This window comes from Rhinolophus sinicus, chromosome 4, assembly GCF_057876585.1.
Source record: "Rhinolophus sinicus isolate RSI-liver-muscle chromosome 4, RSI-T2T, whole genome shotgun sequence".
Classification (NCBI taxonomy): domain Eukaryota; kingdom Metazoa; phylum Chordata; class Mammalia; order Chiroptera; family Rhinolophidae; genus Rhinolophus; species Rhinolophus sinicus.
Window position 1 is genome coordinate 74,715,540 of NC_142504.1, and position 25,199 is coordinate 74,740,738.

The 25,199-nt window shown below is 34.9% G+C and overlaps 1 pseudogene; it reads right to left on the reverse strand.

The window, feature by feature from the left end:
* Positions 1-7,098: 7,098 nt before the first annotated feature.
* LOC109433837 (growth hormone-inducible transmembrane protein pseudogene) lies at positions 7,099-23,989 on the reverse strand (annotated as a pseudogene).
* Positions 23,990-25,199: the final 1,210 nt, after the last annotated feature.

The window sequence follows — 25,199 nt, forward strand, 5'->3', positions numbered from 1 at the left end:
GCAATCTTTTTGTTGTCCCATATCTTCACACTCACTTGATGTTATGCAAATTTTAATCTTGATTGAGATATTTCACACTTCTTTTGCCTTCTACAGGTTTTCCCCTCTCTTTTATTATTCTTTAGTTATCTTCAAATTTTTAATATGCATATTTACCTAATTAAAGTCCTAAATTAAAACACACTCTCTAACCTCTTCTTGAATTATAGCTTAGCTGAGTATACAATTCTAGGTTAATGGTTATTTTTTCTCAACACTTTGAAGGCATTTCTCTACCCTTCAAGCTCCTACCATAGTTGTTCAGAAATCTGGGATCATTCTGGTTGTCTCTTTTCTCTGGCTGCTTTTAAGTCTTCTATTCTGCTTTGGGCTTTCAAAGTTTCACTACAGTGTATTTAAAAGTGAATTTTATTTTATGTTTCTGTTTCTATTACTTCTTCAAATAGTCCTCCCTTATTTTTAAATTCTCTTCCTCTGAAATACTAATAGAAATAGGTTAGATCTTTTCATTCTAACCTTCACATTGCCTAGCCCCTCATATCATCTATTCCTTTGTCTCTTGGTATTGTGCAATTGTTCTTAAATCTATGCTGCAGTTTATGAATTATCTTCAATTTTGTCTATTCTGCTATGTAAAATTTTTGGACATTTATAGCAATGTGTATATTGCTTATATCCAGAAACTATAGTTCTTTTTTAAGTCTTTATTTAAAAACACTATCTCATTTAATGCTCACTTTTTTATTTCCTATTTTCTGTTTTTAAACATATTAAGCAACTTTTTTATGTTTCTATTCAACAATTTTTTTATCTGGTGGCCTTGGGGGTCTAATTCTACTCTTCTTTTTTTCTTTTTTTAATTTCTGATGACTGTCCTTTATGGTAGCTTGTGTCTTGTCATTTTAGATTACAAGATCAAGGTCATGTGGGATTTAAAAGTAGAAGTTTTTTGGGGCTTCTGTTTGAGAGAAACTTTCTTTTTCTACAGCCAAGCATACAAAGTCCTAGCAGAGGCCAGTTTAAGGTGAATTCTCAGTTTGGGATTTTCTGGATCTAATACAAATTTGGATCCCAAACCATGTAAGCATAGGCTTGTCAATACAAATTCTTAGAGAACTTTTTGGGGTTTTTTGTTGTTTTTTTTAAAATTAAAGTTTATTGGGGTGACAATTGTTAGTAAAGTTACATAGATTTCAGGTGTACAATTTTGTATTACGTCATGTATAAATCCCATTGTGTGTTCACCACCCAGTCAGTTCTCCTTCCATCACTATATATTTGATCCCCTTTACCCTCATCTACCGTCCCCCTCCCCCAATGTTTTGTTTTCATTGAAAGCCCAGGACAAGACTGTCAAGTTCCTTTATTTTTTTTCTTTTGCTGGTACATGGTATTTTTCTAGTCTACACTCTCACCAACATTGTAGATATTCATAAGTCCCAATTTAAACAGAAGTCTCAAGGTCCACTTGCCTCCTTATAATGACCCCTGCATGACCATCAAACCCAGAGCTCTAGGATACTGAGATGGACAGATATCCTCAGGACAGCCTTGACTTCAGCACTCACTTGCCACACTGGTGTTCTGCTCCCTCTTCATATACGATCCCTGAACATTTCCATCTCATCCTTTTTTTCCCAGCTATTCATTTTAAAGGATGTTTGTTATAGTTTATCCAGCATTTCTTATTTTTATTCAGATGTAATTCACATATAACATTATATTAGTTTCAGGTGTGTAAGATAATGATCCAAAATTTGTGTACATTATAAAATGATCACCACAATAAGTCTAGTGACATTCATCACCATACACAGTTACAAACTTTTTCTTGTGATGAGAATTTTTAGATTTACTCCCTTATCTAGCATTTCTAAATGTTTTACAGGGGGACAAAAGGAATCAAGCGAGAAAGGAAAACGAACTGAAAGAGATTGAAACACAAAGGAAAATATGTGCAAGAGGACTAGAAAGCTGAGAAGGAGGAAAAAGAGAGTGTGTGTAGGGACGAGTGTTGCAAATATGGACACAGATTTATCACGCATTTATATAATTCTCTCTATTCTATGGGTTTCACCTTTGTTCATTGATAAATGTAAACATAGAAGTAGCTTATAGGCAGTATCTTTGAGGAAATAATGTTATAAGATAGTCCTTTTAAAGTGTTTTTATTATTTTTTTTTAGTTATAACAAATAAAGACTACTTTCGTTTCTTTTTGCTTGACCATAAAAACACTATTTTATGCTAAAGGGAATGTTTAAGTCACTTTAACTCCTGAGCACTACAGAACAAGTTTCTTTCTTTTAAAAAACAAGATTTTAAAATTTTAGGCTTAAAAATACATAATTTTGCTTAGCCTTACAACTGCACTGACGTAAATAAAATAGAAACCCATTTTTCTTTTTCTGTGAACTACCTATTCAAATTATTTTCATGTTTATCCAGTGATAGTAGATAACTCATAAGAAACATGGGATTTTTTTTTCTGTCAGATATATAAGAGATTTCATTCTGCTACAGCAAATATCTTTTATTGAAGAGCTATGAAGAAGGGCACATCCCTGTTGCCTCTGCACTGCCGAGGTGTGCTTGCTTCACAAAGTAGGTGTGTATACATTAGCAAAATAAGCTGCAAATTAAAATCTCTAAAAGTAAGCCCTATTTATTCATAAATTTCATAAAAAGCAACAGAAATATGTCCCCTTCAGGGAGGGATAAGAAATCTAACTTCTAATTTGGGGTGGCACATAGATACAGGAATATTTTGCCTCATTGCCTGCATTATTGAGTTTTAAGCCATATGTTCCTGGCTTTAGTTCACAATATTTACACCACTGCTGAAAGATAAAATTTGAGCACAGTGTGTCCTTTCGGATTTCATCCAATAATTTATTTTTATTTCAGAATATATTCATCAGACTAAGTCATATGGTTTAAGGAAACTTTTTTTAAAATGTTGCAGAAATATCATTCTGAGCTAAGATCACAGAAATGTTTTTTCTTCTATTTGCGTAAAAATGAATTAAAATGATAGTATCAAGAATAGAAGCAACACTTAGTATGTATTAATGTATTTTTGTCTTTCCTGAAGTATAGGATTTGAATACATTTCCTATTCTGGGTTCTGCCATCTGAATTATTTCCTCTCATATGTATTTTCATATCCCACACACATCCTCTAGCCCTCATGTTCTACTTAAGTGAAAGGCACAATGCCTGCAAACCAAATGGCATGCTTATAAAGTGAGCTCTTCTACTACCAGCTCGAGAAAGAGACGCAGATGCCTTGACAGCAGCTTGGCCTAGCCTCTTCATTCATCCCCGCAATATGGTGGATGAACAATTGCTCTGTCTCAGATTATAAAAGCTGAATTATCTTTGGAATTAACAACTAGCATTGCTTCCACCATCACTAATTTTTCACTTATTACCTAATTTGAAAACTTCTAAAGATCGAAGGCTATGGATGTATTTCTTCAGGAACAACATGATATCTATTTCAATCTCTTCACTGCACAGTTTGCCTTTTGAAAACCTGAATTTATTTCATACATAGTCTAATTAGATTTTTTAATATCAATACAGGCTGTATTGGCCTTTCTGAGAAACTCTAAATGAACTAATAGTGTTTCCAAGTCATAGAATTTTAGGTTGAAGACCTTACTAGTTTTAAAATCAGGTTTCAAAAGAAAACTTCTTCTGAAATGAATTCAAATCTGACTCCTAATTTTTATTCCAGTTCTCTTTCCCTTCCACCATGTGGCCTTTTTCAAAACCATATAGAAAGTGAACCACTTGAAATGTGAATCATTACTACCTGTTAATTTTATTTGATTCAATGTTAATAAGATACATTTTTAAAATCTAGTTATTACATTTTAAAAATCATCATAATTTATTTTTAGGTAGTAACTTAAAATAATTTTCTATGTCATATAATTCATCAGGCTTCTGACCATGCAGCTTTCATCATTACTCTAGTATCTGGAAGTAAATGAAAGCAATAAAAAAGAATAAGAAAATAGGTACACTATGAAAATAAAAGATTAAGAGTTGAGGATAAAGAAGAGACCCTATGGTAGTATTGTTTATCAAAATCATAAATTTTCAGGTCTAATCAAATCAGTGTTATAGCCTTGATTCCCCCATTTACTAGTTGTACCAACTTTGCCAAATTACCTAACATCTCTGAAGCTCGGTTTCCTCATCTCTGATTAGGGGCAGCAATAGTATCTACTTCATAGAATACTGAGAAAAAGTATACAATACTTAATATAGTACCTGGCACTTAATGAATATGCAAGAAAAATTGGCCAATCTGAATATCTTTATGGGGATTTTAAAAAGTCACTTCTAGGAACTATGAAGCAATCCTATCACTGAGGTGTCTCCCCAAAACAAGCCATTTGTAGAATAGCCATAAGGAGCTTTATAGGGAGTCTTCATTAGTCACCCACCCAAGAGGTCATCAGCTCCAAGTGAGTGAGTCACCTCTCTGCTTGGTTCAGTGGAGAAGAACCTTGGAAAAAGTATCTTCTTCCCTACTGCAAGTCTGGAAGCAGATTGTGATATATCCCACAGCTAGAAAAAGAAGCCAAGATGAGAAAGTGCTCAATTTGGTTAAGCTTATTTACTGATTCATCCCTGAACAGTTGTGCTTATTTTAAAATTACATATATATATATATATATATATATATATATATATATATATATGAAATGTACATACATACACACTCAGATGGGATGAGCATATGGGAGCACATGTGTGCGCACACACATAGAGTATCAACCTTTTTAAAGATAATGGAGAAAATTTAGATATCCCTAGAGAAAAAGAAGTACTCTTTACGCTTGGGATTCACTTTCAGGTTTGAAGAGAAAGATTTACTTTCCAAATTATGTATTGCTTTCACAAATATTTACTTTCCCCAAGCACACAACTAGCAAAACAATAAAATCATGTCAGACAGCAGGAAGAAGACAGTTTAAACATTTAAAATGGACTCTAAACTCTAGCATGGCAGGGAAAAACAATCTTCACTGTTGTATCTATCCCCTATATCTAGCACAGTGACAGGCACATATGTCATTAAACATTTTAGTAAATAAACAATGAAGAATAAATCCCCAAGTGAACCTCAATATAATTTTGAGCAAGAAAGTACTATCAGCTCCATTACCCTGAGTCAATATTAAATATTCTTCTTTCTATGTCTCACTTATTTCACTTAGAATAATGCCCTCTAAGTTTATCCATGTTGTCACAAATGACAAGATGTTTTTTTTTTTCATGGCTGAATAATATTCCACCATGGCTGAATAACATCCATTATATATAATGGAATATTATTATATAACATATAATATATATGTATAATTGTATTATATTACTATAATTATATTATATATAATTAATATAATATATTAATAAAATATAATAATTTTTTTCTGGCTAGACCTTTATTATTTCAAAAATAAGCATCCTATGTAACTTGAGGAGATTAAAATAGTTATTTCTGGATTATTGTAATAAATGCTTAGCAAGAACAACAATCAACTCAATAATCATACACACTTATTTTATTCATTAGGAACTTCCAAAAATAATTCTTATCAAAAAACTTACACATGTCACAAAAGAGTTAAGTAATGGTCTATGCAGGAGAGAAGGAAAATTCTGCTAGGTGACACTCTAATGAAGCATTCTTCCCATTAGATTTTTGATTGGTATAGTTCATGAGGAAAGAATAGCTTTGCTTTCCTTTTTTGTTGTGCTTAGTCTAAATGCAAGAAACCAAGTCTTAGGAGGAAATCTGCTTTCATAATCTCAAGTGGAAACCATACACAGCCTTTTCCAATAAAATCTTCAAAGCTTGAAGAAATGAGAAAAGTAAGCATGTATTCTGTTAAACATTTCAATAAATGTGCAAAATGTTCAGCAATTTGAACATATTTTTGTATACTTGAAAATACAGTAATTTTCATGATTTGAATATTTGATCCTGAGAAGATATTTTAAGGATATTTTGTTCTAGAAGTTTCAAAAGCAAAATTCACACACACACACACACACACACACACACACACACACACACAATATATAAGAAATTCTCCACGTAATTAAAATTCTAGACTGTCCGAACAATGTCAAACAATAAGAACCAAATATGATCACATCTACATTATAAAGAGCACTGAAAAGGAACAGTGGAAAATGTATCACCTATGTCTTTGTTTTAAGCTTAATACTTTTGATAAGTTCAGCACATGAATGTGAAAAGTGATGACTTGTTTCCAAACACCCAGAGCCCTTCCACTGGCTCATCACCAATTACACAAGTCCTAAGTTCTGAGTATTCAACAAAAGACTGTGAGTGATCCTTTACCTCTCTCTGTTCCCTTTACCAAACCTCTACATCACTCACCACATTACTTGTTAATATTCTGCTTTCCAAAATAGATGCAGGTAACTACAAGTTTGCTAATTTTTACTTAACCAAATAAATTTAAAAATAATAAAACACTTAAATTCTTACAATACAAACTTCAGTTTTCTCATTCCTTGAAACATTTTAGAATTATTCAAACATGAGAATTGGACATGTATGTGCTTATTTGGAAGAGAATTACCGTGTTTCCCCAAAAATAAGACCTAGCTGGATCATCAGCTCTAATGTGTCTTTTGGAGCAAAAATTAATATTAGGCCCAGTATTATATTATTATATTATATTATATTATATTATATTATATTATATTATATTATATTATATTATATTATATTATTATCTTACATTATACCTGGTCTTATATTATATTAAAATAAGATTGGGTCTTATATTAATTTTTGCTCCAAAAGACACATTAGAGTTGATGGTCCAGCTAGGTCTTATTTTGGGGGAAACACAGTACTAAATTTATTCTCCAGAAGGAAAAGCAAACCTGAAGCACCACATTACTGGAACTTTTGAAACATGATGACAAGTTCTTACCTTCTAAACTTTAATGGAAGCTGCTTGAGAAAACTAATGAATACCTACTCCTATTAAACAAACAAGGTATCTAATGCATTAAAGCAGTCAGGGGCTGAGTCACTTCACTTCTTTCTATTTCTTCCAGTTGCTAGAATACTGGCAACTCACATAAATATATTTAATGTACCCACTTAGATTCCCAACATCGAATTGATGGGGACATCTTTTTGAACTCCATACACTGGTACTATTTCTGCACGCTTGATTACCTTCTGCACATCGCAGAAAAGAAACATGCTGAAAAGAGCCAACTCACCTCAAAGTGCCACTGAGTACAGAGTGGCACAGCCACAGTCGTACATGGAAGAAACAGATCCCAGTGAGGATATAAAGACAAGGCCCAGGCCCACTCCCAGGGGTGCTCCCATGTTCAGAAACTTCTCACTCGGCGTATATATGGCCACAGTGGAGAGACCTCTGATCATGCCTGGTGTGTACCACACAGCTCTGATGAGAAGAGGCCTCCCTAGTATTGTCAGAGGAACCACCACTTCACCCATCTTACCAGAATATAGAAACCAAGCAAGATGATTTGGGCCTGGGCTCCAGTCATATGGTATCGATTGTACCAGCATTCCAGCTCCAATCATGGCTGCAAAGCTTGCACCAATTGTCACCCAAGAGCCTCTCATCATGAAGTTCATGAGAACAGGAGTTCTGCTCACTGCCAGGCCAGACAAACATGTTAAACCAATACTCCCTGCGTAGGGTTTCCAGACAGGAATTCCTGCCCGTTCTCGGGAATTTTTTTCACTTTCTGGTTCCAGAATCCTGAGAAAAGTTGGTCCGGAAATCGGGAAAATTGGCTCTTTAAACCCAGGTGTTTGGTAGGATCAGCCATCACTTTGTAGAAACAATTCATCATGGAGAACAGAAAACAGTTTATATCTTGGGATTTGGGAACAGGAAAGTGAAAAAAATTCCTGAGAACGGGCGGGAATTCCTGCCTGGAAACCCTACTACTAAGTACTATAGGTAGAATGAATTCTATCCTTCACACACAGAGGCCAAATTACAGCCTTTTCAATAGCTCCAACCTCATTACACATTCCCAAGCTATAGTAACACAATGTTCCAAGACTAAAAGCAGCACCTCCAGCAATAAACCATCTTCCTATCGGATCAATTTTAAATATTTTTTCCATTGATGGTTCCAATACTGCCTCCTTGAGTTTTTGGCAAGTTTTCCCATGCTGGATCCCAATTCTTGTCTTGGTGTATTCCCTGCTGTGTGTTAAGTCATTGATTCTTGGATGGAATTCTTCACAATAGGGGAGGCCTTGGTGAAAATAGGGTGAAAAGCCCTGGAAAGTAGTGTCCAGAGACACAAAGTCTTGTGGCCAGCATGGTGATGTACCAGGTTTACCAAGTAAAATGCTCAGTCCCCAGTCACCAAACCACACAGTTCCCCTTCCTGGCCAGCGAAACGTAGACGTGTATACTTTGGCTGTCCATCCACCCCTTACTGTCTGTGTACATCACTGTATATATATTTAATATACACAATATGAATATTATATATGTATGTATATATTCACATTTTATTTATCCATTCATCTATAGACAGATACTTAGGTTATTTACATATGGGGGTGCCAAAAAATGTATACACATTTTAAGAGATGTTAAAACTTTGGTCAACGTTGCTCAAGCAGTAATTCCCCATAATCAGAAGTGTCTGGACACTGATGGTAACCACTTTGAGCACCTCTTATAATTGCAGAAGTCAAATATGACTTGTATTCATCTTTTGTTATTATATATTGATACAGTTTTTTCCTTTCTTAAAATGTGTATACATTATTTTTTGGCACCCTCTGTATTTTGGCGGTTGTGAATAATGTTGCAATGAACAGGAGAGTGCAGATATCTCTCCGAGATACAATTTCATTTCCTTTGAATATATACCCAGAAGAAGGATTGCTGGATGATATGGTAGTTCTATTTTTAATTTTTTCAGAACCTCCGTACTGTTTTTTGTAATGGCTGTAATGGCTGTACCAATTTACATTCCCACTCACAGTGCACAAGGGGTTCCCTTTCTGTATGTCTTCACCAATGTTAGTTATCTCCTGTCTTTTTTATAATAACCAGTGTAACAAGTCTAAAGTGATAACGCATTGTGATTTTAATTTGCATTTTCCTGAAGGTCAGTCACATTGAGTATCTTTTCATATACCTGCTGGTCATTTGTATGTATTCTTTGGCAAAAAAAAAAAAAATGCCTATTGAGGTTCTTTGCCCAGTTTCATAAATTTTCTTTATATATTGCATTGTGTATTCATCACCCAGGGTCAGTTCTCTTTCCATCACCATATGTTTGACCCCTTTTTACCTCTTCTACTGCCCCCCTTGCCCTCTGGTAACCACTAAAATGTTGTCTGTGTCTCTGAGTTTTTGTTTCTTTCTTTGTTTGTCTTGTTCATTTGTTTAACTAGGCTATTTTTTTTGCTATAGAGTTGTATGAATTCCTTATATATTTATATATTTTAGATATTAACCCCTTATAAGACATATGGTATGCAAAATTTCCTTTGTTCTGTAGGTTGCCTTGTCATTTTATTGATGATTTCTTTTGATGTGCAAGTTTACTTTTTAGTTTGATGTAGTCCCACTTGTTTACTTTTGCTTTTATTGTTTGTGCTATTGGTGTCATATCCACCAAAAGAAAAAAATAAATTACTGTCAAGACAATGTTTTCTATGTTTTCGTCTGTGATTTATACAATTTCAGGGCATACTTTTAAGTCTTCAATCCGTTTGAGTTGATTTTTATGTAAGGGTCCAATTTCATTCTTTTGTGAAATAACTTATTTTCTCTCCTGGAAATATTAAGGAATTTTCTTTATCCTTATTGTTATGATATTTCACCATGTTATGTCCAGGTATAATCATTCATTCAAGCAATACTCATTGAGTACCTACCTACTCTGTGTGAGAGTTACTGTGTGAGAGAGAGCAATATAGATCCAACCCATGTTCTCATAATGTCTGAACTAGAGAAAGAGGGTTTTTAAAAAGCCCATAAAGAAGTAACTTAATTTCAAATAGCAATGAATTCTATGATGAAAATAAAACAATATAGAAAGATTATTTTAAATAAGGAGAGACTAGAGTGATCATTGAAGGCCTCTCTGGGAATTGACATTTTCATCAAAAGTCTAACTGATGAGGTGAAAATATGAAAATGCAGTAGTTTAGGAAAAGGTCAATAAGGCAAGAGTATTTTGAATAAGGGAAGAGTGATATCAGAGTTAATTCTCCTGGTAAGTAAACTTGGTTTAATTTTAAGTATTTGGGAAACCATTGAAGGACTTTAAGAGCTCAATGATCAGAATCATGCTTTAAAAACATGTTTCTTAATATTCTTTAAACTGAACATGACTAGGGAAAACATACAACCATGCTAGAGTTTTCATTTTAAATTTACAACCATAAATTAATACTGCCCATCAATTATATAATATATCCTTGATCCATTATCTCTCCACTCTTTTAGGTAACTTGCCTCTCTATCATCAAATCAATACTCCTGCCTCATTTCCATTCTCAGTTGATAACTTTTCTATTTTACCAGGAAAATTAAAGCAATCAGAAGAGTACTTCCAGAGATTTCTTTAACCCAATCTACTCACCTCTCAGGAGCTATACCCTATCCACCATCTTCTTTCCTTTATTTTTCATAGAGGAATTGCCATATACCTTCATAAAACCAATTCTTTATTTGTTAGATTCCATTTCCTTTCATCTATTCAAGGATGTCACATAGTAACTATGCCTCTTTTATATTCTCAATTTTTCTTTCTCTACTGGAACATTTCCACCAGCATATGAATATGCTGGTAAATCTCTCATCTAAAAACCTTCTCTTGACTCCACTTCCTCCACCATCTGCCACTCCATTTTTCTGCGTCCATTTGCAGTAAAGTCCCCCAAAATATTTGCCTGGCTTACTTCAATACTGTTTCTAGTCACTCTTAAATCCATTGTAATCATATATTCACCTCCTCACCACCACCATTCTGAAACCACCCATTTCAAGGTAATCTATGATGTTCACTTTTTAAATCCAGTGTCAGTTCTCAGTTTTCAGCTGCATCTGACATGATTGATTATTTTCTCCTCCTTGATACTCTTTCTTTGTTTGACCTCAAGGACACCACTCTTGGTGTTCTTCCTACCTCACTGATCTCTCCTCAGTTTCTTTGCATTTTCTCCTCTTCTTTCTGACATCTTAATGTTAGAATATTCCAGGGCTCAGTATTTGGCTATCATTTTTTTTCTCCATTGGTGATGTCATCCAGTCTCATAACTTTAGATGTCATTGATATGTCAACCTATCCAAATTTAATTTTATAGATGAGACCTACCTCCTAAAGTCCAGACTCATATCATTTCCAGCTTCTCACTTGATATTTCAGGTTGGGTGTCTAAGATACACCTCAAATTTAAATATCCAAAACTGAATTTGTGATATTCTATGAAAACCTACACGTTTCTCAATAGTCCCTTCTCAGCTGATGATCATTCCACCTTCCCAGGTGTTCAGCCGAAATCCTTATATTCATCTTTGACTTCTCTTATTTCTCACCCAGTATTTAGTTTATCATCAAAATTTATACACAAGCCCATTCCGTCTTATTACCTCCAGTGCTATCACCCTAGACTGACCACCATTATTTTTGTGAAATTTTACTGCAATAGCTTCCAAACTAGCGTTTTGTTTTGTTTTGCTTCCAGGCTTGCCTTCCTGTGGCACTATAGCAGATAGATTTATGTTTTTTAAATGGTAAGTCAGATCACATTCCTCTTTTACCCAATCTCCTTCACTAATTCTCCTTCCCCTTGAGTCTAGCCCCATGACCTCTTTCTTTGACTTCATCTTCTATCAGACTCAACCTTCACTCACTCTACTTTCATTATACTAGCCTACTTACTGTTCCTCAAATATGCCAGACATGTGAGAACTTTGGAGTTTTGCACTGAGTTTTGCTCTTTTCCCCAAATGCTTTTTCCCACCTGCTAAGCCCTCCAATTTATTTAGTGTTTGCCTTAGTAACTCTTTTTCAGGATTGCCTACTCTGACCATTCTACTTAAAATTATTACACTCACTTCTAAACATTATTGTTTTCCCTTAACCTGTTGTATTTTTACTATTTAATTTTTAAGTAATCTGCTAAATTATTTATTTACTCATTATGTTTATTTACTATAATCCCCCACTTGAACATAAATTCAATGAGGGCAGGAATGTTTGTCTGCTTTATTCACTTTTGATCCCCACCAATGATCTCCACCAACTACGAACAGACCTGGTGCACAACAGAACAGCAAACAATGCTATAGTATATTATTTCAATAACTATTGAATTAAGTTTAGCAATAAACTCAAGTAGCAAATAAATCCTTAATGGGTTCCATAGACATGCAATTTTCTTAATCAGTTTCCCTTAGATTCTTCAAATTAAATTTAAAAGGATAATCTACTGATATATTTTTTCCAAATGATGTTATAATCATGTTAATAACATGGAACTTAATTTTATCATAATCATTATCATTACTATTATTGATAAAGGTGGCAGTTAAGCATTTATTTTTGAGGGTGAAAAATTCAAACAAGGGTGTTTTCTAATGGTAAGAAAACCAGCAACTCATTTACTTGTTGATGTAGAGTAGGCACAGATGAGAGTATCAGGACCAACCAGTACTCCTAATTTAATTCTTCATTTGTTATACAGTATTCAGGGTGTACTGCTGTTTCTAAGACAGCTAAGGGGTTGTGAATCAAATCTGGTAATCTCATTCTTTGCATGTACAGGCACGTTTCAGTAACAGAGGGAAAGTCAGCCTAAATGAATCTATTGATCCTTTTCAAAATTCGACTACAAACCAATTTAGAATCAGATATATTAGATGTCAAGTGCAGCAGTTGTAGCAAGATCAGTGACATAATTAAGAACATTGTTGAGTATTAGAAGGAAAATGAGAGGGTATTTTTTTCCTGTTAAACAGTAAGAAACGCTAGTTGAATACCAATTTATTGGTTGCCTGTAAAAGTACAAGTCACATTAATATTTAAATCACTTAATGGTCTTTAAATTCTGCCTATTTGGCACTGAAACTGTCTGACAGATTACATAATAAAGTACTCCCAAGGAAATCTTCCTTAAAAACTTTTAATTTAGTGATGGTACTCACACTATCTTTCATAATATATCACTCTTATTTTTCACCACCTTTCTAAATAAAATCTCAACTTAAACATTTCCTCTGGGAAAACATAAAAAGTACAAGAAAACTACACCCTACTAAATTGGTATTTATGAAACCAACTCATTAGAGAAAAAAGTAGTAGTTTAGGTGACCAAATTGACGACAAATAACATAGCCTTCTTTGCTTACACTCACCCACCAGTCAGCTTCACATACAGAAACAGATGTGTTTTCAATTACTTGCATCTCAACTATTCACTATTTTATCTTATTCCAGTGCACTATAAGCTATCTCACAATTCAAAATTCCTCCATAAAAAGACCATTAAACTATTATTTGAATTTCTGCTTTTACTTACAAGTTAGTCTCTATTTTTTTCTAAATGTATCACCCTTTCTAGGCATATTGCACTAACAATTGTCAACCTAACATCTACCATACAAATCTCTAATTCTATGTCCTTCAATTTCTTGCTTTTTCTTTATCAGCCAATTCTAAGGAAGAGCAGTCTATGCTTGCCATCTCATCTATTTCCTCTCTTCTCTTTTATTCCCTTCTTACCCCTCCTTTAAAATTGCTATAATGGTGGTCACTCTTCATTTGATTACCCAAAGAAGACCTTGCTCTCTCTGCTACATTATGTGTACACTGTTGTCCCCCCACTCTTAAAGTCTCCACTCGCTTGACTTCCATGCCCTTGATCTTGCACTCTTACTTATTCCAGGTCAATTCTTGCCTTCTTTCACAGACTCTTCCTCAGATGTTCACCAATGGGATATAAGAAAATTGGTGTAGGATACTTCCAGGAACATCCTTAAAGGAAAAGGATGTGTTCATCCACCTCTTCTCACTGGATAGAATGTAGATGTGATATCTGGAGGTGAAGGACCTATCTTGGCCATTGAGGTTTGTCCATGTGTTGAGGATAGAAGATTAACGAGATAGGAGTCATTAGTAATAATGTAGCTGCTTTACCAGTCCTTGTATTAATCATGTTATAAATTTTATGATATTTTGACATCTTAGGGGGTCTTGCTGGCTGAGAAGACTGCCCCTCTCAGGCTAGCTAATTCTTAGAGATAATAAACAACTTGCCTGCTAACACATATTTCATATACAAACCAACCAGTACTGAGCCCACTTCCCAAACCACCATGTTACCTAACTCTCACACACCAAACCAATATATCTCCTGCCCCAAAACTCAAATCAACCCAGGGCCAGACACCAAACAACTAAGGACATGTCTTATTCCCCAAAGCCCATCAGAATTATTCAAACTAGCCAATCCTAAACATGCCTTCCCCACAGAAACCCCAATGAAAGCTGTGATCTATGCTTTCCTCTGCTTCCTTCTTCGGCCTCCTGACCAACTCTGGTGCTTTCCCCATGTCACTCTGCATAGCATGCTGTGTCTGTAATTTCTAGTGGAACTATGAGTAACAATGAACTTTAATTCAACGGCATTGACCTCTCCTGATTGTCATTGAATCACCTTTATAAATCAATAGTCAGGTACAAATCAGCCCTGGACTTTTTTATCTCTAAACTTTATTGACATGAGAAAGATACAACTTCTGCCTTGTTTAAATTACTGCGATTTTCATTTCAATATTTACATATTGACATTTATAGTCTAATATTGTAACATAGACATGTATCACTGGTATATTCCCTTCAAGTAGAGTATTTTCAAATTTTGCTCATTATTCTGTCTCTCTCAAACTTGCTGTTGTCCTATTCTTTCTTTTTCAGATAATATTACCATGATGTAAGCATAGTCATTTAAATCAGAAACCCAAGAATCATCCTAAATTCCTTCTCCACTTGTATGCCCTACATTCAACAAATATCCAATGCTTTTACATTTTATCCACCCTCCTTAATATTTCTTGCTGTATCTTAAATGTCCTTTGGATATTAACTGTCTCTGACTTGCACTTCTGCCCTGTACTAATAGACAATGCTTAAAATAACATATACATTATTTATTATGGCCTAAGAGCCTTATGCCTCATCTTACTCTTCTACCTTTACAATTTCACCTTTTCCTACTATTTTCTTCCCTACTTACCCTCCAGGTACAATACTCTCCTTTCTGTTTCTTAAAGATATTGATTTTATTCCCATCTCAGAGCCTTTACACTGGCTGTTCATTCTGCTTGAAGGACTAATCCTTTCTCCAAGCCTTTCACATTAACCATTATGGCCAGGACAGGAGATGACATTTTCAAGAGCTTCAACTATTATATTTGGCCATTATTCCATAGACAGAATAAATAAGAACACAAGATCAGGGGCATGGAAGCCAAGAAAGTGGAGACATTAAGAAAGAAGTGAGAGGTCAGGGTGTATAATGTAGCAAAAAGAGCCCTTTCTATTATAATGGTCATTATACCATAGACAGACATATACAAGTCAAAAGTTCCTTCCAGTTGCTAATTGTATATCTCTGAACTATAAATTCAAGATGTGAGGAAATAACTGCAAATGGGCCCCAAGACCAGTAGAGTATGCTTTGAAATGAACCTGGGCCAAGATCACAGTCTACCTGGAAGACCATGATGTTTTAGGCCCCCTAGTACCAATGTCAATTCAGACACCAGTTCTATTTACTTATCACAAAGTTATTCTGGAAAATGGCATCAAGTCTTTTTAAGGGTGGATCAAAGTATTTATTTTATATACTTCTAATGGCATTGCCAGATTCTTCTTTAAGGGGTTCCCAACTCACCTACAATCAATACGCTCTGGGTCGATGAACTTAGATCTGAAAATTCAATGAAAGATCACAATTTTCCATTGCAATACTTAACAGCAAATTTCTATGGGTCAGCTCTTTAAAAAAATTGTACACAAAAAGATTCACCCTAGTTATCTCTAGTGTTTAATTGTTTAATATTATTTAATAAGTATAGAGTTTCAATTTGGGTTGATGAAAATGTTTTGGAGGTGGATGGTGGTGATCATTGCACAATAATCTTAATGACACAGAACTAACATTTAAATATAATTAAAATGGTAAATTTTACATCATGTATATTTTACCATAATAAAAAAGAAACAATTCAAAACTATAATCCTGATAATTATTATTGTCCCCATACCAATTATGTACAGTAACTATGCGATATCAAGTGTTTTTTCCTTGACCTCATGGATCATAGTTGTAATAACTGCTTTAAAATCTTGTCTGATACAACATTGGGGTCATCTAGTGGCTGATGTGTGTGTGTGTGTGTGTGTGTGTGTGTGTGTGTGTGTGTGTCCTGCTTTTCCCCTGGGAATTGGTCACATTTTTCCAATCTTTGCATTTTGAGTCATTTTTAATTATATTCTAGACATTATAAATGTTATGCTGCATAGGTACTAGGTCTTATTATAATCCTCTGGAGAATGTTAATGTTTGCATTTTAGAAGGCATTCAACCTGGTTAGATTCATAACTTCAGGTTTGTTTTGTCTTTTGTAGGGGTAGTTCAAATTTCCATTTTGTGTTTTTTTGTTGTTGTTTTTTTAATTTGTTTTGAAAAAAATGATAGAGATTTACTCAAGGGTCTTGGAGTTGGCAAACTAGGAACATAGCTAGACCAAAACTTAGCAGTGTTCCAAAGAAGAAAGAAAGTTAAAATATCTTATAGTAAAAAAATACATTCTTGAGAATTATCAGTGTTGCATTCTCAGCCTTAGGATTGGTCTAGTGCAGTTTTTTTAAACCTTTGATACATTGGTTTGAGCCTATCCTATGCATGTGTTAGTCAGGAGACTTGTTCAGGTGATTCAAATTTCAGTTAAGCTCCTCACGCCTTGGCTGTAGTTCTTTGGTTGTGTCCCATGCATGCAGTTTAGGGGTTAGTCTGAGACTAGTTCAGGTTAATACACAGAATTAGAAGAACCATCTTCTGGCTCTCTCTCTCTCTCTCTCTCTCTCTCTCTCTCTCTCTCTCTCTCTCCCTCTCTCTCTCTCTCCTTCTCTCTCAGGAGTTCCCTCAAACTCTCTGGCCAACTGAGCCTCCATTTCCTGATGCCTCTGTTCAGAAAAATGGAATTTGTATCAGTTTTAGCTGCATGTTACACTGTTCAAATTCATGAATGGGGCCTGCCCTTGGGGTAAAACTATTAGAGGAAAAAATAAATAGTAAACAGCACTCCCAAGCACTTAACTTCTCCTAGTTGTGATCCCCTTACAAAATTTGTTCTTTAGGTTATTTTCAGAGTCTTCATGTTGTTTGCTTATTTTTTTCTGAGTTTCTAAGTGTTATCAGTGAGTGAATCTGGCTGGAGCCGGCTTATATCACCATACCAGAACTGGAGGTTCCTCCCATCTTTCTGTTTGTTTGTTTGCGGATATGTCAATAAAGTCCAGCCAGGATATAAAAACCACTTCAGTTGTTTCAAACACAAAGACTGTATAAGTGGATTGGTTTCACAGGTAATAGAACGTCTGAAAAGCTTACAAGATCTCAAATCTACACAGAAATGGACAACAGCTAGCTAACCCTAAGTTTGGAAAGACCATAGAAAGAGATGTTGTTATCAGAGCCCAGATGTCAGGGCAGTCTGGTAGGATCTAGAACATCAGAAGATGCACTACTAGAATTATGGTAGTTGTTCACTTAGGCTTGGCACTACAGAGGAGGTCTTTCACAGCCAGAGATGTACAAGAGGCAGAGTGATTTGGAGTGGGATACCCTCGCTTCGCCCATCCTTCCCACCTCCCGATTTTCTACCAGTACCTCCCATTGACCAAAACTCCCTAGAATCCAGAGTGAAAGAAAGCCAGAGAAATAGATTTTCTTAACAGAGAGAAAATCATGATAGGAAAATAGATTTGAGTCAAACAAGCATTTGCTGGCACACTGAAGTATTCTGAAGTAAATCCCAGGCATCTGTCATTTTGCCTGTAAATATTTCACTTGAAAATTTTAAAGAGTTTTTAAAAATCAAAACATAGATAAAACAACAAATAGGATCAATTTTCTAAAAGCTTGATATTTGCCAGAAATGTAGGAATGGCTAGCATTTGAAATTATTACCACTCAAGATGTAATTCATGTCCTATAACTCCAATTATTGGTATGAGCGTGAAGAGCCAACCATTTTCCTCTCTATGCCTTGATCTCTAATCAAGGTTAAAAAGCCCAGATCAGAACCAGAAATCAGGGCTACAAAGGAATGTAACTTTGACACAAGTGGCATACTGAGTAAGATGAACAAGAACAATTTCTTCTTAACTGATATATGGTGATGGAAGGAGAATTGCCTTTGGGTGGCAAACACACAATGCAATATATAGATGATATATTACAGAATTGTACATTTCAAACCTATATGATTTTACTAACCTATGTCACCCCAATAAATTTATTTTTAAAAAATCCCAGAAAACCCCTGAAAACCTAGGATATTCAGTTCACAGGGAAATGAGCTTATACTTCTTCGGTATTATAACACCAATTTCTGGCAGAGTGCTTTTTTTTTTTTTTTTTAACCCATAGATCTTTCATAACGAAACATTTTAGAAGAGCTGTCAATACGTGCTCTCTTGCATGCTTCAGATCTTTCTCTCTAAAGTAGAACATACTTTGAATTCTTAGGGAAAATATCAAAATGAAATTGCCAATAAAAATATCTTAGACACTTTCTTTTGAAGTTATACTCAACCAATAGTATTTTATGGTTCTATTTTCATAAGATTTTGAAATTCTCCTATTCACATTTTTCTAATTAACTATAAGTATAATACAACCCATTTGCATCCAAATCCATTTGTAAATATTAGTTTTTGTACAGGTAATTTCAACTAGGAATCAATTTTTCTGAAAAAAGAAATGAAAATGGAAAACATTATGGAAGTTTCTGTTTTCAATCTCTTCATGTTCTCTTTTATGTTTTTTTTATATCCTTCAATTTAAATGTTATAAATCAGCCTATAAGTGGGACCTTAAGCTGAGACTTTGTAACTTGAGCTAAAAGTCAAATAGTTTAACTCATTTTCCCACATAACTACTTTTTTTTTAAATATAAAGTAAAACAAACACAGGAGTGAAGCACTATAATTTGTTAGGGAAGAGGATAAGAATGGGGCTTGACTCAGTTAAAAGTGGTTTAATACAGAATATATTTATCTTGAGATAGAATTAGTTGGTGTAATTTTTAGACCAGTTAACTGCTGTGTAATTAAAGTTTCCAAATGTGCCAGTGGTTCTAAACTCCCCCAGCCCAGCAGCAGTGACAAAGATTCCATGTGAGATAATTTATCTCATCAGCAGTCCTTGAATTGGCTGCATAGCTATAGCACAACCTCTGTGAGGAGTATCTAAATTTCTACTTAAAGAATACATTCTCCCTTGGATGCAAAAACAAACAAAGAAACAAACAAAAACAGTTATAATGATCCAACTAAAAACAATGTACGCATCTCTTCTTACATTTTGTGTGTGTGTGTGTGTGTGTGTGTGTGTGTGTGTGTGTCACAGATATACCTGGGTAAGCACAAATACTGTAGAAAGCACTCAGAGTTGACATTTTAACATTTCCAGGAAAATGCGTGAACTTGCTTTAGTGCCTTCACAGAAATAGTACAGCCAATATAGTGCTTTGCACAGGTGCAGTTTGTCAGTTTTATCATACATGGGAAACAGTATGATCTACTGAAAAATATTATCTTTGGATGTAAAACTGACACCCCCCAACAACAACAACAACAAAAATTGTGTTAATCGCAGTTGAGAAAAGTGAGAAGGTCAATAATTAACTGCAGTTTCTCCAATAAATTCTCCTGACCACACTGGGGAGGGAAGGATTGGAGAAGGAAAAAGTTGAGGGGGAAGAGCTTCAGGGGAAATGGAAAGATGAAAACAGGGAGAGAATTAAACCATGTGTTCCTTTTCTTCACAACTTTAGTTCTTTTTTATTCTGATACATCCTATGAATAATTACATTACCTAGATTTCACATGGATCGCATGTAGGAAATGCACAAGACTTTACAACAGAATGTTTTTATTAAAGAATCACTAAGTATACTTTTGTATTGATTATAGTAGTCAAACATGACAATATAAAAGAATCAGAGTCTAATCTTCCCCAGATACCACTACAATTTAAAGTCCTTAATCATTGTTACCAGCATCAGTAAAATTTGCTAAGTTCCTACTTAACTGACAGAACTTCAGATTTATCTTTGCTCCATGTCACTTTTTATAGAAATTTCTCCCATCTTTTAATAATACAAAGGACTTCACATAGAAGGCAAATCAAGCCAAATAGTGTCATGCCAAGCTACAGACCCAGGGTTTCATGGTTCGGGTCCTGAACAAAATATTTGAATAGACACTTCTCTAAAGAAGATATGAATGGATAATCAGCATATGAAAAATATACTCAATATCATTAGTCATCAAGGAAATAAAATTAAGCTCATAGTGAGATACCACTGCATCCCCAAAAGAATGACTAGAATGAAGAAAACTGACCATACCAAGGACTGACAGGATATGGAGCAGTTGGGGCTTTCATACACTGATGGTGGGAGTGCAAGATGGTATAAACACTGGGGAAAAACAAGTTTGGACATTTCTTTTTTTTTTTTTTAATTGAAATTTATTGGGTGACAATTGTTAGTAAAATTACATAGATTTCAGGTGTACAATTCTGTAATACATCATCTATATATTACATTGTGTGTTCACAACCCAGAGTCGAGTTTGACCATTTCTCATAAAGTGAAACATTTCTTATAGAGTGAAACCCAGAAATTTCACTCCTTGATCATTTTATCTTTGACCAAAAGAATGGAAAACATATGTTTAATATATATATATAGAGAGATAATTAAAATGCCCAAGAACATTTAATTGGAAATGATGCTGGGAAAAATAGAAGGCATCAGGAAACGAGGAAGACCAAATATGAATAAGATAAATTGACTCCATAAAAGAAACCACAGGCATGACTCTACAGGAGCTGAGCAGAGCAGTTGAGGGCAGGATATTGTGGAAGTCATTCATTCATACAGTCACCAGGAGTCAGAGCTGACTGGATGGCACCTAACACATATTCATAAAAAGGAATTCTCTTGGCTATAAAGGACAAGAAACAACTGATACACAGATGAATGAATCACAAAACATTATGCTGAGTGAAAGAAGCCAGACACAAAGGAGTCCATAGTGTATGATTCCGTTTATATGACACTATAAAACAGGAAAATTGAAACTATAATGTCAGAAAGCAAATCAGCCAGTGCCAGGGACAAGGGAAGTGTTAGGGATTAGCTTCAAAAGAGCATGAGGGAAATTTGGGGGTAATGAAATGTTTATTCTGATTGGTTTTGTGGTTGCATGTACACATGTGTCCAAACTCATCAAAACTGTGGGTTTAGCTTATTGTATGGAAATTACACTACCCTCATAAGACCATATTTTCAGAATCATATATTGTATCTTTCTTTAATAATTTTGACTATTTGTCACCATTTGTTGTGCACATATTATATCATCTCATATAACCTTCACAAAACATACCTAAATAGTTATCATTATTGCTATCACCTCAAAGATGCAGAAATGGGGATCAAAAACATTAAGTAATAGATTAGCCTTAGATGAAATACCTAATAAGTTGCTGCTATATTTATTGAACTTAATTCTCTCAGAACCACCATTTCACATTATCTCCCTACAGTCCCTTAGGCTTTATTTTAACCGGTATGTACAACATGGCACTAGTTTCTGTTTTATATTACTGTATTGATATTTTATTTTAGAGGTTGATATAAAAGCTCTCACCCATGACTTCCTTTAAAGTGGAAGAATTTAGTGCAATTATCTTTATCTCGACTTTTTTATTACTTCTGTATTATCTTCTAATTTTTGTGTCTAAACTAAACATTTATAATAAAATTACAATTTAGGTTAAATTACTTTAATTCTGTATCAACTATCTGAAAATAAAATGCCTTGTGATTTTGTGCCACCTTAATTACCTATATCCTCCAAATAATAGTTGGTCCTGCTTGTTACATCGAATTAAGAATATTATGAATTTTCTTCTGGTCCCTCAGTAATCAACTCTTTTATCATTTATGCTCATAATATTGAAAACACTCTTCCACACAGAAAGACTTATTTGGTTAGAGCTAGAGTCTGTTGTCACGTTTGCACATGGCTTCCTTTCAGTTTTCTCTTTAGTCCTCCTAATCATTCATTTGAAACTTTTTAGTTCATTCTACTATGGTGAATATCTGCTGATACCTACTAACTTATTAAGGCACTGTAAAATACCACATTTTATTAACTATGTTTTGTTCTAGCAAGGGCCAAGTTTATTTATATTTTACTCTCTTGAAAAAAAAAACACTTTATACCAAGAACTCCTATAAAAATCTCATATAGTAAGCCAGAGTTTTAGTAACTTTTAAAAGGTTATAAAAAATTCGGAATTGTGTTAAGTGAAAACACTTGGAAATTTGACAATTGAGTTGGAATCAGAATGTTAAACTTTAAAGAGATTCTCTTCCATTGTCTCCTTAACAGGTCTTAAATAGCAAACTTAGTTCTTTCTAAATATTTTCAGATTCAATGTATCATCTTTACATAATGAGCTCTAAGTAATTATCGCAACACAGACAAGTCATTATAATTGATTTCTGTTAACAAATACATTTGAAACCCTCACATCACACAAGGTTAACACCAGTAGTAGGAAGTTTCCTATATAGTTAAATGTATGAATGTTATTTGTGTACTTTTTTCAACACTAGCCAGCAAGCAACTCAGTCTATATTTGCCTTGACTTATTTCCTCAGGGAAAGCATGCTCCCGTTCAAACACTACAATCTCAGGTGGTATAAGACAAAGAAGCTGGGGAGACCTTCTGAATTCCTGAGGAACCATAGTCAGAGTCCCTGTCATGATGCTACCCAAGAAGCCCCATCCACCTTTATGTCCAAGCTTCTGGAGCAGTTGGGTGATGCTGTCTTTATTCACAACAGATGCTACAGAATCACTAGGGTGAAAGACAATAGCACCCCAGTTAAAGAACCTGCTTCAAATTCTACAACCAGCTATTCTGTCTTTGAACATTATTTCAAGGCTTAAAAGTCAGCAAATGTCTACAATATTTCAATAGTATATCCTAAGCAGGCAACTTCATTTTGGTCCGTATATATCGATCTCATTCATGAGAAACCATCTAATTCCTTCTTTATCCTTTTTGGAAGCAGCATCTCTAAGAACGTCAGCATTTCCTCACTTGGTTTGAAATCCCACCTTAGCAGCTTCCACTGGAGGCCGGGCAAAGTCAGTAAAAACTTCAGCACTGATAGAGGAACCAAAATAAAATAATGTGCATCAGAGATACATATCCTCTCCAAACACGCATTTTTTGTGTGTGTGTCTACAAAGGCTTTTAAAAATCAAATTTGCCAAGTCCCTGCTTAGAGCCCACTCATTAGGCAAATTCTTAACACTATCTTATTCATCATAACTAAAAAGCTATTAAATATGCCCTTGCACATTGGACAACTTACCTGCAAATGGCATTTCACTAAAGCCAGATATACAATGAGGTGTGTCATGGCACGATTTAAAACCCAACACAGTAATTGAAACTTCATGGTGGAGACATATTCACAAATATATTCTTCCAGAATGTCAAGATAAGGCTCCACAGCCTGGACCATCTCCTCACTAAGCTTACACTCAGTTGCTCTGTCCGGCAGCCTGTGGCTCATGACTAATTTTATTTTACTTTGTGCTTGCATTGTCCCCTTGGGAAAGCAGTTTGGGTCAGTTTGGAGTGAGAACCGGGAGATGGGTCCATCAGACTTACATAATTAGAACGTCATTCCTCTCTGATCTAATTATTTCCTCCTCCCCAAACTAACCCTGCCCTTCCAGCCAGAATCCTCTATTCTCTCACCCTGGCTTATCCCCAACCTCACAGCCTTGCCCAACAGATAGTCCACCCCACATTACTGCTCGTCTTCTTCTTAGTCCCTCTCACTGAGGCCCAGATGTACAAGTCCTCTCAGCTCCATCCCATCTGTCACATGTTTATCCCTTAATTACCTCCTGTGTATATATGGCCTATCCCTGCAACCTGACTGTAAGCTATTGGAGATTAGGGGCCTTGTACTGTGTCTGTTCTCAAAGAACATTTGATAAATTAATACATGGAGATAATAAGATGCCAGGGAACTAAGACTACCTACCATTATTTTTCTTAACAAGACAATGTAATTAAACCTTGTTTACAATGATATTTAAAGAGGAATTTACTCTTTCAGAGTAACTGGTTATTTTGGCTGTACTGCCTTCTACTTGGGTCTAGAACCAATTGTAACATTGACCTGGAGAATTAACAGGCCAGTCCAGTATGCATCATGTCCATGAACCAAAATAAGACACATTAATTTGAATAACTAGGTCTTTATTACCACCACTGTGCTTATGTCCCTTTTCTGCTCCCATATCTGTCCTAGTCAGTCCCCACCTCATTCCTGGTACTAAATTCCTGATCCAAAATTTCCAAGCCTAAACTGGGTCCTTGTTAAGTATATCCAGAACTTCAAATAAGACCTAGCTGGACCATCATCTCTAATATGTCTTTTGGAGCAAAATTAACATAAGACCTGGTCTTATTTTAATACAATGTAAGATCAGGTCTCATATCATATCATATCACATCATATCTTATCATATCATATCATATCATATCATACAATACCAGGTCTTATATTAATTTTTGCTTCAAAAGATGCATTAGAGCTAATGGTCTGACTAAGTCTTATTTTCGGGGAAACACGATAATACTGTCTGCCTAAGTCTCTCTCCCAGTTGTCAGGTCTTTCTCTTTGAGTCTCTGTTAAGCCCAATCACCTTTGGTCTGGTGTGTCAGTTATCTATTGATGCACAACAAACCACCCCACCATAGCCAGGGCT